Source organism: Lathyrus oleraceus, chromosome 2, assembly GCF_024323335.1.
Source record: "Lathyrus oleraceus cultivar Zhongwan6 chromosome 2, CAAS_Psat_ZW6_1.0, whole genome shotgun sequence".
NCBI lineage: Eukaryota > Viridiplantae > Streptophyta > Magnoliopsida > Fabales > Fabaceae > Lathyrus > Lathyrus oleraceus.
The window spans coordinates 228,133,332-228,147,593 of NC_066580.1; positions in this window are offsets into that span (position 1 = coordinate 228,133,332).

The following is a 14,262-nucleotide window of genomic DNA, read 5'->3' on the forward strand; positions in this document are numbered from 1 at the left end:
GGCTCAGACAAATTGGTTGGGCTTTAGTCAAGGGGTCATATCAACCTCGACAAACAAGCCGAGACTGTAGGGGTGTGCTGAAGCTCTTAACCACTAACATTGAGAGTTAGGGTGAAGTTGATGAAAGGTAATGAGGATTAGACCTCATGCTCTTAACCCTGGCCTGGGTGAGCTCAAATGAAAGAAAGCGTGGGGGTCCAGAAATAGGGACCCTATTCCACTTGACTGACTCTATACAAGGATCTTGGGTTAGGTTCAAGAGCATCAGCACGTAGTGCGAGCATAATGAACGACTCAACGACTAACAGGGGACTGGCTACTAGTCCCTTCTATCTGTCAATCGCCTCTTCACTTAGGAGGACTTAACAAGTAACACGCCTCGACAAGGAGGTCTTTAGCACAAATATAAACAAGCACAATCATTGCCTCTTAAGGAGGACTTCAGCCAAACGCCTGCCAAAAAAGCGACAGGGCTTCCAGACTACATGGAGTTAGAAGGCTAAACTACCTCAGTGGTGTACCAACCACACTCCAAAGCAAAAGCAAAGCAAGCTAGAAGCGACTAATGTACTTGTACAAAAGCCAAACAATCAGTATTATATTCAGAAAACCAAACAGACAACACAATGGGACTTTCCAATATCTATACACAATGCAAGTCTCAAATGCAAGCACTCAAGTGAGTTCATCACATCAATGGACCTACAACACAACAAGAGTTAATAATCAAAGCAAATGGCATCTCAAATGATGAGGCCACACCAATCATTAGTGCTAAATACCTGAAACACAAACACAATTGGTGAGTACAAACCACTAGTACAAAGACTAGGGTCAAAGGCAAGTCAAATGACCAAAACAGCAGTCAATATTTCACATGAAGCACAATCATTCAAGCAAGAAAGAGTCCTCAAAAGGACCAAAGCCAAATCATAAAGCAAAGCCATCAAATAAACAAGATAAAGCAAAGGCAAACAATGTGATCAAAATTGGACATCAAGAATAGAAAATCCATATTAAAACAGAAAAGTATCCAATGATCATGAAAATTTTTATGTGAATTCAACATGTTATGGACAAGCATCATACCAAAAATTAAATCCAGAAGACAACAAATGGTGTATGAATGAAAATGCACAAGTACAATGCACAAAATGTTACACCAAATGTCACAACAGATGTCCATGTGTCCAAAACAGTGGTATTAAATGGTAAAAATGCCAAACAAAAGCCAAAACATCATGTCACGTGTTATGATCAGGCATGTCAAATTTCAAGGCAATTGGACAAACTATGAGCATTTCACAAATCAATTAGCACAACATGTCATTTTGGCATCATGTTCAAACAAATGTCACAAAGTAAAAATCCAGAAACACAAAAATCATGAGATAAACATCAAAAAATAATAGACATCAACACAAGCATGTGGAAAAAAGTTTGGATCAAATTGGATTATTTTGCTATTTTTTTATGGATTTTAGAAGATGAACAAATAAATTGAACTAATAGAATGAAATGGAGGGAAAACAAAGTTTCAAATAAAATCAGCAAAATGCAATCACCAGGACTTGAACCCACGCCATGCAGGTAAGCAAAAGGCGCTCAAAATGAAATAACAGAAAGTGTAAATGCCATGAATCGATCCCAGGCGCCTAAGGTAAAATGCGCTTCAAAAATAAAATTCACAAAACTCACAATGCCAGGAATCGAACACAGGATATGAAGGTTCACACGTGCGCTTAAATGAAATAAGAAAAACACGCCAAGCGGAGAATCGAACAGAGGACTGGAAGGTCACACGCGCGCCAAGCCAAAACGCAGCTTTTAAGGCCAAACCCTAGCATTCAATACCAGGCGGCGGCGGACGGCTGAAACAGCCGTCTTCTCCGGCCAGCCAGGCGGAGCGCCGCCACAAAATTTTCCAGAAACTTACAAAATTGGTACCGTTGGAAAGCTCTTTCGATGTAGAACTCAAATATCACATTAGCTAAGCCTAATTCTCCATGAATCGCTCAAATCGAAGGCGAGAAGTTCTTAGATCTAAACTTAAAATCATCATATCTCACTCATTTCTTAACCAAAATTAAATCTAATCATATCATAATCATCAGCACAACAAGATCTACAAGATTATGTCAAGAAATTGGAGAAATAAGTTGGTCGAATTTCCACTTACTTGGAATGGCAGTGACTGAAAACCGTGTGTTCAAGCCTCCAAAGGATCCAGATCTTCTCCAATATGATTGATTAGAAGCTTTGAGCACAAATCATTACTTGAAACCAACCAGATCCAGCTTAATTTGAAGCTTCCATGGACATGTTCATACACTTGAATATCTCCAAATCTTGCTCAATTGCCACGAATGATGAATGCTTCTTGCTCCAAATTCCACCAGGATCAAGGATCTATGAAGAAATCTTGTGGTTGTGTGAAGAATTTTTGAAATTCAAGGAGAGACAATTTTGGAGGGAAAAATGAATTCTAGATCTAGAATTGTGGTTATGAGCAAATTTTGTTATGATTATCTATTTATATGGTTCACTAATCATAATGTTAATCCACATTAGGCTTGGTTAATTAAAATTAGTGAGAAATGAGGTGAAATGCAAAATTGGCAAACACACCTATGCATGGCTAAAGTGCACGTGAACAGTGCCATGTTAGGGTTCAATTCCACTTAAAATCAGTCAATGAACAACATGGAATTGGTATTTGGCATGTATGATTCACCAATTTTGAATTCTCCATTTTCCCTCTAAAATGTACATGAATGAACACATGATCATATGAACTTTTTTCATGCAATGCAATGGTTGATTCGAAAAGTATTGGTCAAGACAAGCATTTTGCAAAAAGAGTGGACCAATTTGGAGTTTTGAATCAAAAGTTATGGCATGTTGAACTTCCATGTACACTTTATGATCATTTGAGCATAACTCCTCAACCATTCATCATATGATCATGATCTTGGACTTTTTGAAAAGAGAAGAGAAAGATATTCAACTTTCATGTTCACCAAAAATCCAATTGGAGCTTCTTTGATGTTGGAAAATCCAGTTGAATATGGACCAAAAACTTGCCATTTTTGGAAACTTTCAATTACAGGTCACTTTCCATTTTTGGAAACTTTTGATTTGACTTCAAAATCTTCAAGATATATGTTTGAAATGACAAATGAACCTCTTTTGAACATGATTGAGATGTTGAAACTCATTTCCCCACCTCATAGCCCTCAGTTGACTTTACAGTTGACTTTTTGGTCCACAGATGACCTAGAAATGCTCTGATCAGCTTGAGCCTCCACCACTTGAGGAATTTGCTCAGAAATGAACCCCTAACCCATGTAAGCTCAATATGACACTCATGTGATCCTTATCTCAATAGAATGCCTCATCTCCTTGAGAAACCCTGGTTGAAAGAAAGTCATTGATTAGGGTTGACCGGAGGTCAAAACCCTAATCCAAGGAAACTTGAGCATGAACAATGAAACCCTGGATGATGACATAACCATGATGATGGTGACATATCCTTGCAAACAAGATAATACTCAACCTTTGAAACCCTGGTGAAAAGCAAACCCTCAGATGGTTGATCACCAATTCATGGAAACCCTCAGGCTTGAATCATGTACCTTCTCCATCTCTGAAAAGACTTTGGAGGATGATCTCTTATTTCCATATGATATGCAAAAATTCAAATGCCTAATGTCCTAAAACATGAAATGCAATATGCTAAACTAGTCCCAAGAGGAGGAGGGAAAATTTTGAGGTGTTACACTCCTTCTCTTTGGCATGTCGTTCATACTTCCTTTTCCAAAACATGGATGACTGAGGAAGAAGAGAAGTCACCACATCATCTGGCTCATCAATAATCTGATGCTCCAGAATTTCTATCACATCATCTTTATCTCTGAGTTGCTGAAGTAACTCCTCTCGCTCACGAACCCAAGCACGCGAACGGTCTTCATCTCTCAACTCCTCTACCCCTTGGTTAGGGAGGGTTGAAGGCCCAACCATAACCATAGGAGTAGGTCTCGGATAGTCGTAGGGTATGCGGTACTCAGAAGCTCTCTTCCTCACCCACGAGGTGTAGGGTTCCAAAGCAATATAATTCTTCAGACCAAGCTCTTTCCTTCCCTTCTTATGAATCTTGCGCCAAGCGCGGACCATCCTTCCCTTCAAGTTTTGGGGATCTTTACCCTCTTGAAATAATACACCTTCCAACAGAAGATTGTTAGGTTTATCCTTTAAGGGGAACCCAAGCTGACGGCGAGCCAAAACAGGGTTGTAGTTAATTCCACCACATGTACCAAGAAGAGGCACATTGGAGAATTCACCATAAGAGTCAATAATCTGGACACCATCATATACACGTTTATACCAAAAGATATCATCATTAGTGAGAGACATAAGTCTCGTGGACCACCGTAGACATCCTTTGTTCTCCTTGAAGGCGAGCGTCTGTGGCAAGTGCAAAATAAACCACTTATACAACAGAGGCAAACAACACACAATGGTACCACCACCCTTTGCATTCCTCATATTCAAAGAGAAATAAGTGTCACCCAACAGAGTAGGAATGGGATTAAGAGTAGAGAAAATCCTAATAGCGTTCACATCCACAAAATTGTCGATGTTGGGGAATAACACTAGCCCATAGATGAGAAGTACAAATATGGCTTCAAAGGCATCCTCACTCATGGCCTTCCCAAACAAAGTAGCTTGGGTGATGAGGAAATAAGATGGGAGACCTTGAATTCCACCTTTTGTAGTCATATGAGCACCAATATCATATACATCTATGTGCAACAGATCAGCAATCTCTGGGGAAGAAGGAACTCTCTCCAAGCCACTAAACGGAAACTGATCTAAGATATGTATACCCACAAGATAAGCATACTCCTCAAGCGTAGGCAAAAGCTGGAAATCCGGGAAAGTGAAGTAACGGTACAAGGGATCGTAGAACTGCACCAACACACTCATCAGACCTTCATCCATCTGAGTAGCAAGAATAGATAGAAGCTTCCCATGGCGAGCTTTGAACTCCAAATGATCTAATACATAGGATGTCAAACTCCTTAACTCTTTCAAGTCGGGTTGTCTGAAACTGTACTTCTTTGTATTCCTTCTTTGCTTATCCATGTCTGAAAATTTGCAAATAGACCTCTTAAGTTCCTTGAAAATTTTCTCATTGTTGATGACATGGATGCAAATGGATGCATGAATGCATGGATGCAACAATCACACTCAAGGATCAAGCAAGTCACACCACACAAAGGTCACTGGATGGATCAAGTCATCCTTAATATCAATCATCCATTTTGGTGGATTATGGTTTACACCTTATCAACACCCAAGTTCCATTGATATTAAGGATACACAAGAACGGATCAACCATGAATCAAAGGTTTGTTGCAAGTCACGAGCATGGAGTCTCGGTTAAGGACCACCCAAAGGGAGTGTACTACGGTTAAACCTGACAATAATGTTCTAAAAGAGGTTCCCATAGTCATCATCTCATCTTTCGGATATTATCGGATAAACGACTACTCGTATTCCAAAAATATTCTCAAGAGAGACTCTTATGAGTGTAGTATCGCGTAACAATCGTATCAAATCTTATACTTGAACGATCTTCACACTACATCCTAAAATAGGCCAAGATGGGCTAGGTAATCTAAGGTCCTTGGCTTCTAAGGTTTATATTGGAAAGAGTAATGCCTAACCACGACTACTCGTGTGACATTATTGATCCCAACAAGACCTCTACCAAGTGAATGGGCTTGCAAGTGAACTTGCTAAGGAATAACTCCACACAAGTCAACAAGACTATGCCATTCTCCTATCATAAGTGCACTTGAGTTCGGGTATAGAACTCATCTCACAAGAGACCACCAAGCACACAAGAAATTGATATACCAAGCAAATCAATCATTACAAACAATACAGTCATCCCAAATTTGCACAAAGTAGGCTAAACCCACTAGGAAAGAAGAGCGTCCCCAGCAGAGTCGACACTTTTCTGTAGCGGGGTATTCGTTACCTTTAGATTTATTGACTAAATCAAAAGTAAATCATACAATTCGATTCGCCACCGCACTTCTATTTATCTAAAGGAAAGGTTAGAAAGCAAACAAAAACTGAGAAGTTTTATCAAATCAAAAACTAATAAAAATGTCAGAGATCTGGGTAAGGGGGTTGGTTATGCAATGGGAAGGTTTTAAGCACCCAAAACATCCTTAGTACTCTACGGGAGCCCTTTTTGCAAATGTTGTATGGTAGGTTGGTATTTGTGAAAAGATTTATGCAAACATGATTGGGGAGATGAGAAAAGAATATACAAATTATTTACAATTTTGTTGTTTGAATGGATAAACCCATTGCCTACGTACCATCACAAAAGGTAGGATCAAAACCTCGTAGTTCGGGGTAAAAATCTCAAAATAAATTGGTGAATTTATTTTTCAAAAGCCTTAAGGTCTTTTGTTATCAAAGGGAGAAAACTCAACCTAAACCAACATCCACCGTGTGAGGAGAGCTTCAACATACTAGTGAGGGATCCACCCTATAATAAGTATGGAAGACGTATAGTCCAATCACTAAGGATAAGGTGAGGTTTACATCAACCACTATGATAACTCAAACCTAATAGCTAATGTTTATGAAAAGCTTTGGCAAAAATGGCCATTGGAACCACAAAAATAATTGGAGTGAGTTGTATTTACAAATTAGAAGTATTCACAAAATAAAGTCAAAGTTTACTTAAGGTTCAATTCAAAATAAGTATTATGAAAAGAGTTTGGAAAATCAAAGGCATAATGCATATGTTTCTAGTTTTGAAAATAATGTCAATGTTTGCACAAAATGAGTTTGGCTTGGGTTAGAATGGAGAGAAAAAGAGAAGGCCTAGTCCTAAACATGCAAAGATGAGATAAGAGAATAAAACTCTTGGAGTTCCTTTCTTGAGATCATAAAGATGATTCAAGATGCTCCTTTCCTTTGGACTTAGCAATTAACTCAAGCAATCAAACAAATATTCAATCAAGCTCCTAGGATCTCCAATTGGCTTGTCTCTCTTAACTTGGATGCTTATGACAATGGTCCTTCTAATTAGCTCAAGTTTGGAATCCCTATCACACAAGAACAAACAATCAAAAAGTTCACAATGCAATAAGAGGAATGGACAAAGGGAGTTTAGATTAGAGGGTCCTTTCAAGTCAACTTCAAGATTAAGCATTCTAAAGGCATGAGCCCTAGTTGCTCTTCAATCAATTTTAGCATTCTAAAGGCATGAGGCCTAGTTTCTCTTGAAACTCCATTAAGCATAGGTGAGGTCCTAATCCTAAGTCTTTTCTCCTTTTTTGCATTGGGTTCACACAAACAAAAACAAAACAAGCACAAGGCAATAGTATATTTACACAATAATGTGCTCAAGTGAGCAAAAGGCAAATGGCATAAACATAAACATGAGCTCAAATGAGCAAAAAGAAAAGACAATATGAATAAATGAGCAAGAAATTAAATTTCATTAAAGTAAATTGCAAGAATTAAATGTTTGAATTAAAAGTTAGTCATTAGTAGTTAGTGTTAGTGTGCCATAAGGAAATTTAGCGATATGTTAAGCAATCGTAAGTGGACTAATATAGTAGTCACACCTATCTGAGATCGGTCAATAAAACTATAGGCAAATAAACATCTGAGATCGGTCAATAAAACTATAGGCAAATAAACACAAGTTAGAGATCATGACTAGTAAGCCAAGCTCCTACAACTTGCCATGCCAAAAGAAAAGAAGAATGACCTTGTATGGATTTTAGGTTTTTTGCTTGACCAGGAAGCAACCTATCTTGGACACAAAGCAATTCACTTGATCTTTGATCAACTTGAATTTGATTTGGATCAAAGAAGGTTAAGCCTCTCATATGTCAAGGCTAACCACAAATCATTAACTCATTGGTCAAAAGAAAAAGATGAAGAAAGGAGATGAAGATAGAATGTACAAAATGAAAATTCAAATGACATAACCAAAACACATTGATCAAACATGAATGGAATCAACATCAATCAATTGTAAACAGAAGTGAAATGAAGATTAGAAGTCAAGAAAGGTCAAACATATTTTTGGTATTTTTGGAATTAAAATAATACATAAAATAAAATGAACAAAGTAAGGTCAAACTTCAAGTCCAATTCAAATGAACTTGGATAAGTCCAATTGGATCATCACAAGTCTAACATGGTCAAACAAGGTTTGACAAATTTTCTCAACATATTTTGAAAACAGAAACTATTTTTAAACAATTAAAAATGAAGAAAAATAACATAATTGGACTAAAATCTCAAATCAATTAAGAAATTGATGAGAATATTTTTCATAGACTTAAAAAAATTGGACTAAAATAACATAATTGGACTAAAATCTCAAATCAATCCAAAGATGTTAAAAAAATATTTTTGGCATTTTTGAATATTTAAAAGTATTTAAAATGAATTAAAACCAATTAAAAACAAAACAATTCACAAAAAATATTAAATGGAATCACAAAAATAATTAAAAATTAGCTTATGAAACTTGAATTTAAGAGAAAAAATTTGCAATTAGTCCCATATTTTTGTGATTCCAAATAAAGAAGTTATGAATTTTTGAAAATAAAAGGAATCAAAGAAAATAAAATAGAAATTAAGAAAATAGAAAAAATCTGGAGCGCAGGATCAACACTCATTAATTGACGTGGATCATCCAAAGGCCATGAAGCGCGCGCTCATTGTGTTCCCCAGTCAAACGCGAAGCAAACACAATTAAATAAAGTCAAACATAGCAAAGGCCATGATTAGATCACAGCAGTTGGATCCAATGGACATGAGGCCATCCACGTGGGGACGGTGGTGGAAACCACCGTCTTCTCCGGTGAGCTCACTAAATTCGGCCACCAGTTGCAGGTTTTGTAACCTCAACCAAATGAAACGATCTTTATACCAAATTAAAGTTAGGGTGATGTACATCACCCCTGTAACCTTAGTTTTCACTCAAGATCCATATGGAAGGAGAAATCTGAGGTTGAAAATCTAGGTGTTCAATCTGCAGAGCAACGATTCATGAAATTAAAGCCACTGTTGGCTTGCCTCTCACACGAGGACTTCAGAAAACCAAACCAACACAAGCAATGCACAATATATGGTGAGATTCGAAGCAAAACAGTTCAGATGTAAACCTTTAAAGTGCAGCTTTGATGAACACAATCCACTCCAATTCTTGATTGCAGCTTGATCTTGAGGTGTGGTATGAGTGCACGGCTTAGGAATTAGTGTTGAAAATCAACTGATGTTGTTGAAAATCAAACTTGAAAAAGAGAAATGAAAATTCAAATTCCTTTAGTGAGAGGTTAGGATTCAATTCTAGCAGGGTTTCAGGTGCCTTCAGGTTGAGAATTGAATGAAGTGAGCATGCTATTTATAGCTGAGATCCAAGGCAAGGTGGATGGAAACCGTGTGCATGAAGCTTTGGGTCCTCCATGCATGGGCCTGTACAGGCGCATGTGAGGCCTAAAAGCTAATGGTTTTGCAAGCGGAGAGCATAATGGAATGGTTTGGACGTACAGTTTGCATTACAATTGCTTGTGTATGAAGTTTCATCATGAAATGCAGAAATGGTCACAAATATTCATCTCTTCGAAAGTCCCATTTGGAAAATCCAAACATACGCATGTGAGTAATGGTTGGAAAGGTGTTGACATAAGGAACAAAATCTATGTTGGACAAAAATCCATTTGGAGTTTGGAAAATTGTGAAAACTGGCCATGAAGTTCAAGGTACAAAACATGTATTTGAAAAATTTGCCAAAAAGGACCAACTTCAAGCCCTTCTGTTTCAATAATACGAGCCTAAAATGGAAAAACCTCCAACATCAAAGTTGTAGATCTTTTCAATAAAATCAATTTGGACTTAAATTTTGTATCATTTTGATTTTGGATGAGAAAGTTATGGGCACTTGAAGTTGGACTTTTTCAAGATTCAATGGCTTTGGTCCAAAGTGACCTATAATATTTTGTATTATCACATGTGTTTCTTTTAGGATTATGAAATTTTGTCCAACATAACAATTGAACTAGACATCTTAAACTTTCCAATTAAATTGGTCTCACCTTAAAATCATAAAAAATGAAGGAGTTGGGTCCTTGGGAAGTTGACCCAAAATTAGGATTTCAGTCAAAATGACCTATAATGTTTTGAAATGAATTATGACCTTCCAAGTTTCAAATTAATTTTTTATGAACATGAAAGTTTTTCATATGGTTCTTAATAACATTTTTTCTCTTGGGGTCATCATCATTTGACAAACACATCAAAAGTTAGGTCTTAGTGGATTCTAATTTAGTTAGATGAATTGACTGGTCAACTTCTCAAGTCCAAACTTCAAATCTTGATAAAGGAATGATTGAAAGGCCTCACATAGGCTCATATATGCATAAAATGATGAATGAAAGAACTTCCCTTGATTTAATTTGATCATAGGTTGAGGTTGCTTCATGAGCAAGGCACGGTCAAGGCACAGCTGAATTAGGGTTTCCTTGGGAAACAAGCCTCAAGCTCTTTGGTTTATCTTGATCAAAATGGAAAATTGAGATACTTTGGAAGACATATATGATGATTGATAGCTTTGTGAACCATTGTCATACTTCCTTTCATCTTCATCTAGTCATTTCTTTGAGTATAGGGGCCTCCTAGGAGCCTTGGATCACATGACTGCTTGAGCTTCAAAACAAAACAAGTTAGTGACATATTTTTGTGCTTTTGGTTAAAATACAAAATAAGAAAAGCAATAATATACAATTCAAGCATGCTTGGTGGTCTCAAACTAACTCACATAAGTCCCAACCCAAGGGTAAGGAGCCAAGATGCTAGGATCCTTGAGGCAAATGCAAATGAACAATGATATTATGCCATGAGGGATCTTAGGGTCAAAATTAGGGTCTTACAGTAACCAACCAAAGGTAAGAGAAATGTTACATATTTATCAACCAAGTGATAGCTTAACAGAGGTAATAAGCTCAAAAAGGAAGGATTCTAACTACCAGTTGAGTGATAGCTTAACAAAGGTAACCAACCAAAGGTAATAGAAATATTACCTAACTACCAGCCAAGTGATAGCTTAATAAAGGTAATAAGCTCAAAAAGGAAGGATACCAACTACCAACTGAGTGATAGCTTAACAAAGGTAACCGACCAAAGGTAAGAGAAATATTACCTAAATATCATACATGTCATAGATTAACAAAGGTAATAAGCTCAAAGGTAACATAAAATATTATCTACTATCAGTCAAGTGATAGCTTAACAAAGGTAATAAGCTCAAAAAGGAAGGATACCAACTACTAGCTAAGTGGTAGCTTAACAAAGGTAACCAACCAAAGGTAAAAGAAATATTACCTAACTATCACCCAAGTGATAGATTAACAATGATAATAAGCTCAAAAAGGAAGGATATCAACTACCAGTTGAGTGATAGCTTAAGAAAGGTAACCAGCCAAAGGCAAGAGAAAATATTACTTACTATCATCCAAGTGATAGCTTAACATAAGGTAACAAGCTCTAGGGAAATATTACCATATACCATCCAAGTGATAGCTTAACAAAGGTAAAAAAACCAAAGGTAAGAGAAAAATATTACCTACTATCAGTCAAGTGATAGCTTAACAAAGGTAATAAGCTCAAAAAGGAAGGATACCAACTACCAGCTGAGTGATAGCTTAACAAAGGTAACCAACCAAAGGTAAGAGAAAATATTACCTACTATCAGTAAAGTGATAGCTTAACAAAATATAATAAGCTTTAGGGACCAAAGTTCAACCCAAAAATGAACTTGAGAGAAACAATTAAAGAAGACTCAACCCGATGAAGACATAAACTCAATTGGGGATTAATTACATCCAGGTAATGAACTGAAAAGCAAAACTGAAACAAAACCTTCCACGAGGATCAAACTCCATGGGGAATTTAGAAAGGATAAGCACTTTCTGCTTAAGGTCGACCCTCTATTGGATAGAGGACACACACACTCTACGAGGATGAAAACACCAGAGAGTGGGGAAGGCACCAAGAAATGCAAGATGCACAAATAAACACCATGATGTTATACATATGCGTGTGAATATGTGTATGAATATGTTGACAAAATAAACACAAAGTGTTAGATTGACAACATAGTACAACCAGAAACTCGGCTAATCTCAAAAAGGTGGAGATGCTACTAGACATCTTACTAGGGATTCAGCTAAAGAAAACCCTGCAAGGAATGGTCATAAGCTATTAAAGGATCTAAATCCTGATACAAGGCTTAAACCCTTATGGAGAGAGAAGAAAGATATTGCTTGGAGGCCCAAAGTTAATCTCCTAAAAACATGAACTTTGTTCCTAAGGAGAGAAAGGTTTTTTGGGGATAAAAAACGTCCAAACAAACTATGTTATGAAGACCTGCTGACATCTACACTTGGGGATCCTACCATTCCCGCAATCTCATGTTGGTAAAACTGATGATCTTGTATACATTCATAGGGAAAATCTGGCCTTAAGAGAACACTGAGCTATGCTCTCCAAGATCTTACCATCCTTGAGATCATTGTTGACATTCCTTTTGTATATTCACAAATCGAGGAAAATATTTTTGTAAATTTCAAAAACATGATTGTTTATATATCTTTTATTTCAAAAATTATTATAAAAAATAAATGAAATTTCGTAAACTGAAACAAGATAAGAACAACAAAAAATGGGTAAAAAGCTCAAATTTTATTGATAGAATGGTACTACGCAAATGTCGTAACTCCATAGATCATTACAAAGTTGGAAAAAATGGTAAATACATGGAAATGGCTACATTGAAATAAAATGAACATTATTCTCCCTAGCAACTTTGAACTCCGCTATGCTCAAAACTTCGGTCGAGGATGACTGAATGAGAATCTTTGATAGGCATTGTTGCTTCAAATGATCAAGTCTGGCCTGATGTAGTTACTTGCCGTAATCCTTAACTTTTGCCTAGATTGCCCTTTCATGTATTCAATCTACCAGGATGATTATTTTCTGTTCATGTCTCTAATTTTTGCCTGGAATGCCCTTTCTGGTTTTTAATTCACCAAGACGCTCATTTTTTCCCAAGCTGCCCTTTCGAGTTTTCAACTTAACGAGTTATTCTTTTATTTTTTTTCTAGGCGAGGTATTTCTTGACTACATCGAAATTCATAGGACGATGGCACTCTTCACCATCCATAGTCATAAGAGTCATTGAACCGCCAGAAAAGGATCTCTTAACAACATATGGGCCTTTATAAATAAGATTCCATTTACCCCTAAAATCAGTGTTGAAAGACAAGATTTTTTTGAGCACGAGGTTTCCTTCTCTGAATACGCGAGGTCGAACCTTCTTATCAAATGCTTTCTTGATTATTTTTTGATATAATTGGCCATGACACAAAGTTGTCATCCTCTTCTCTTCAATCAAATTCAACTCATCATATATGTTTTGACAACATTAAGCCTCAGACAACTTTACTTCCATCAAGACTCGCCTTGATGGGATCCCAACCTCCATCGGGAGCACTACTTCAATCCCATATACAAGAGAGAAAAAGGTTACCCCTGTTGAAGTGCGGGCGAAAGTACGATATCCATGCAAAACAAAAGGGAGCATTTCATGCTAATCCTTATATGTCACAATCATTTTCTGGATAATCTTCTTAATATTCTTATTTGCAACTTTAGAAACCCCATTCATCTTAGGTCTGTAAGAAGAAGAGTTATGATGTTCAATCTTGACGTCGTCACAAAGCTCTTTCATCATCTTATTGTTCAAGTTCGACCCATTATCACTGATGATCTTACTTGGAACACCATATCGGAAAATAATCTGATTCTTGATAAATATGACCATAACCTGCTTGGTCACATTAGCATAATATGTTGCTTCAACCCATTTAGTGAAGTAATCAATAGCCACCAGAATGAAACAATGTATGTTCAAAGCTTTGGGTTCAATCATACCAATTATGTCAATTCCCCACATAGAGAAAGGCCATGACGATGAAATAATATTGAGAAGAGTCTGAGGCACATGAATCTTATCAGCGTAAATCTGAAATTTATGGCACTTCTTCACATATTTGAAGCAATCAGATCCCATTGTCATCCAATAGTATTTTTCCCTTAACCTCTTTTTAGCCATTGCATGTCCATTGGCATGGGTACCAAAGGATCCTTCATGAA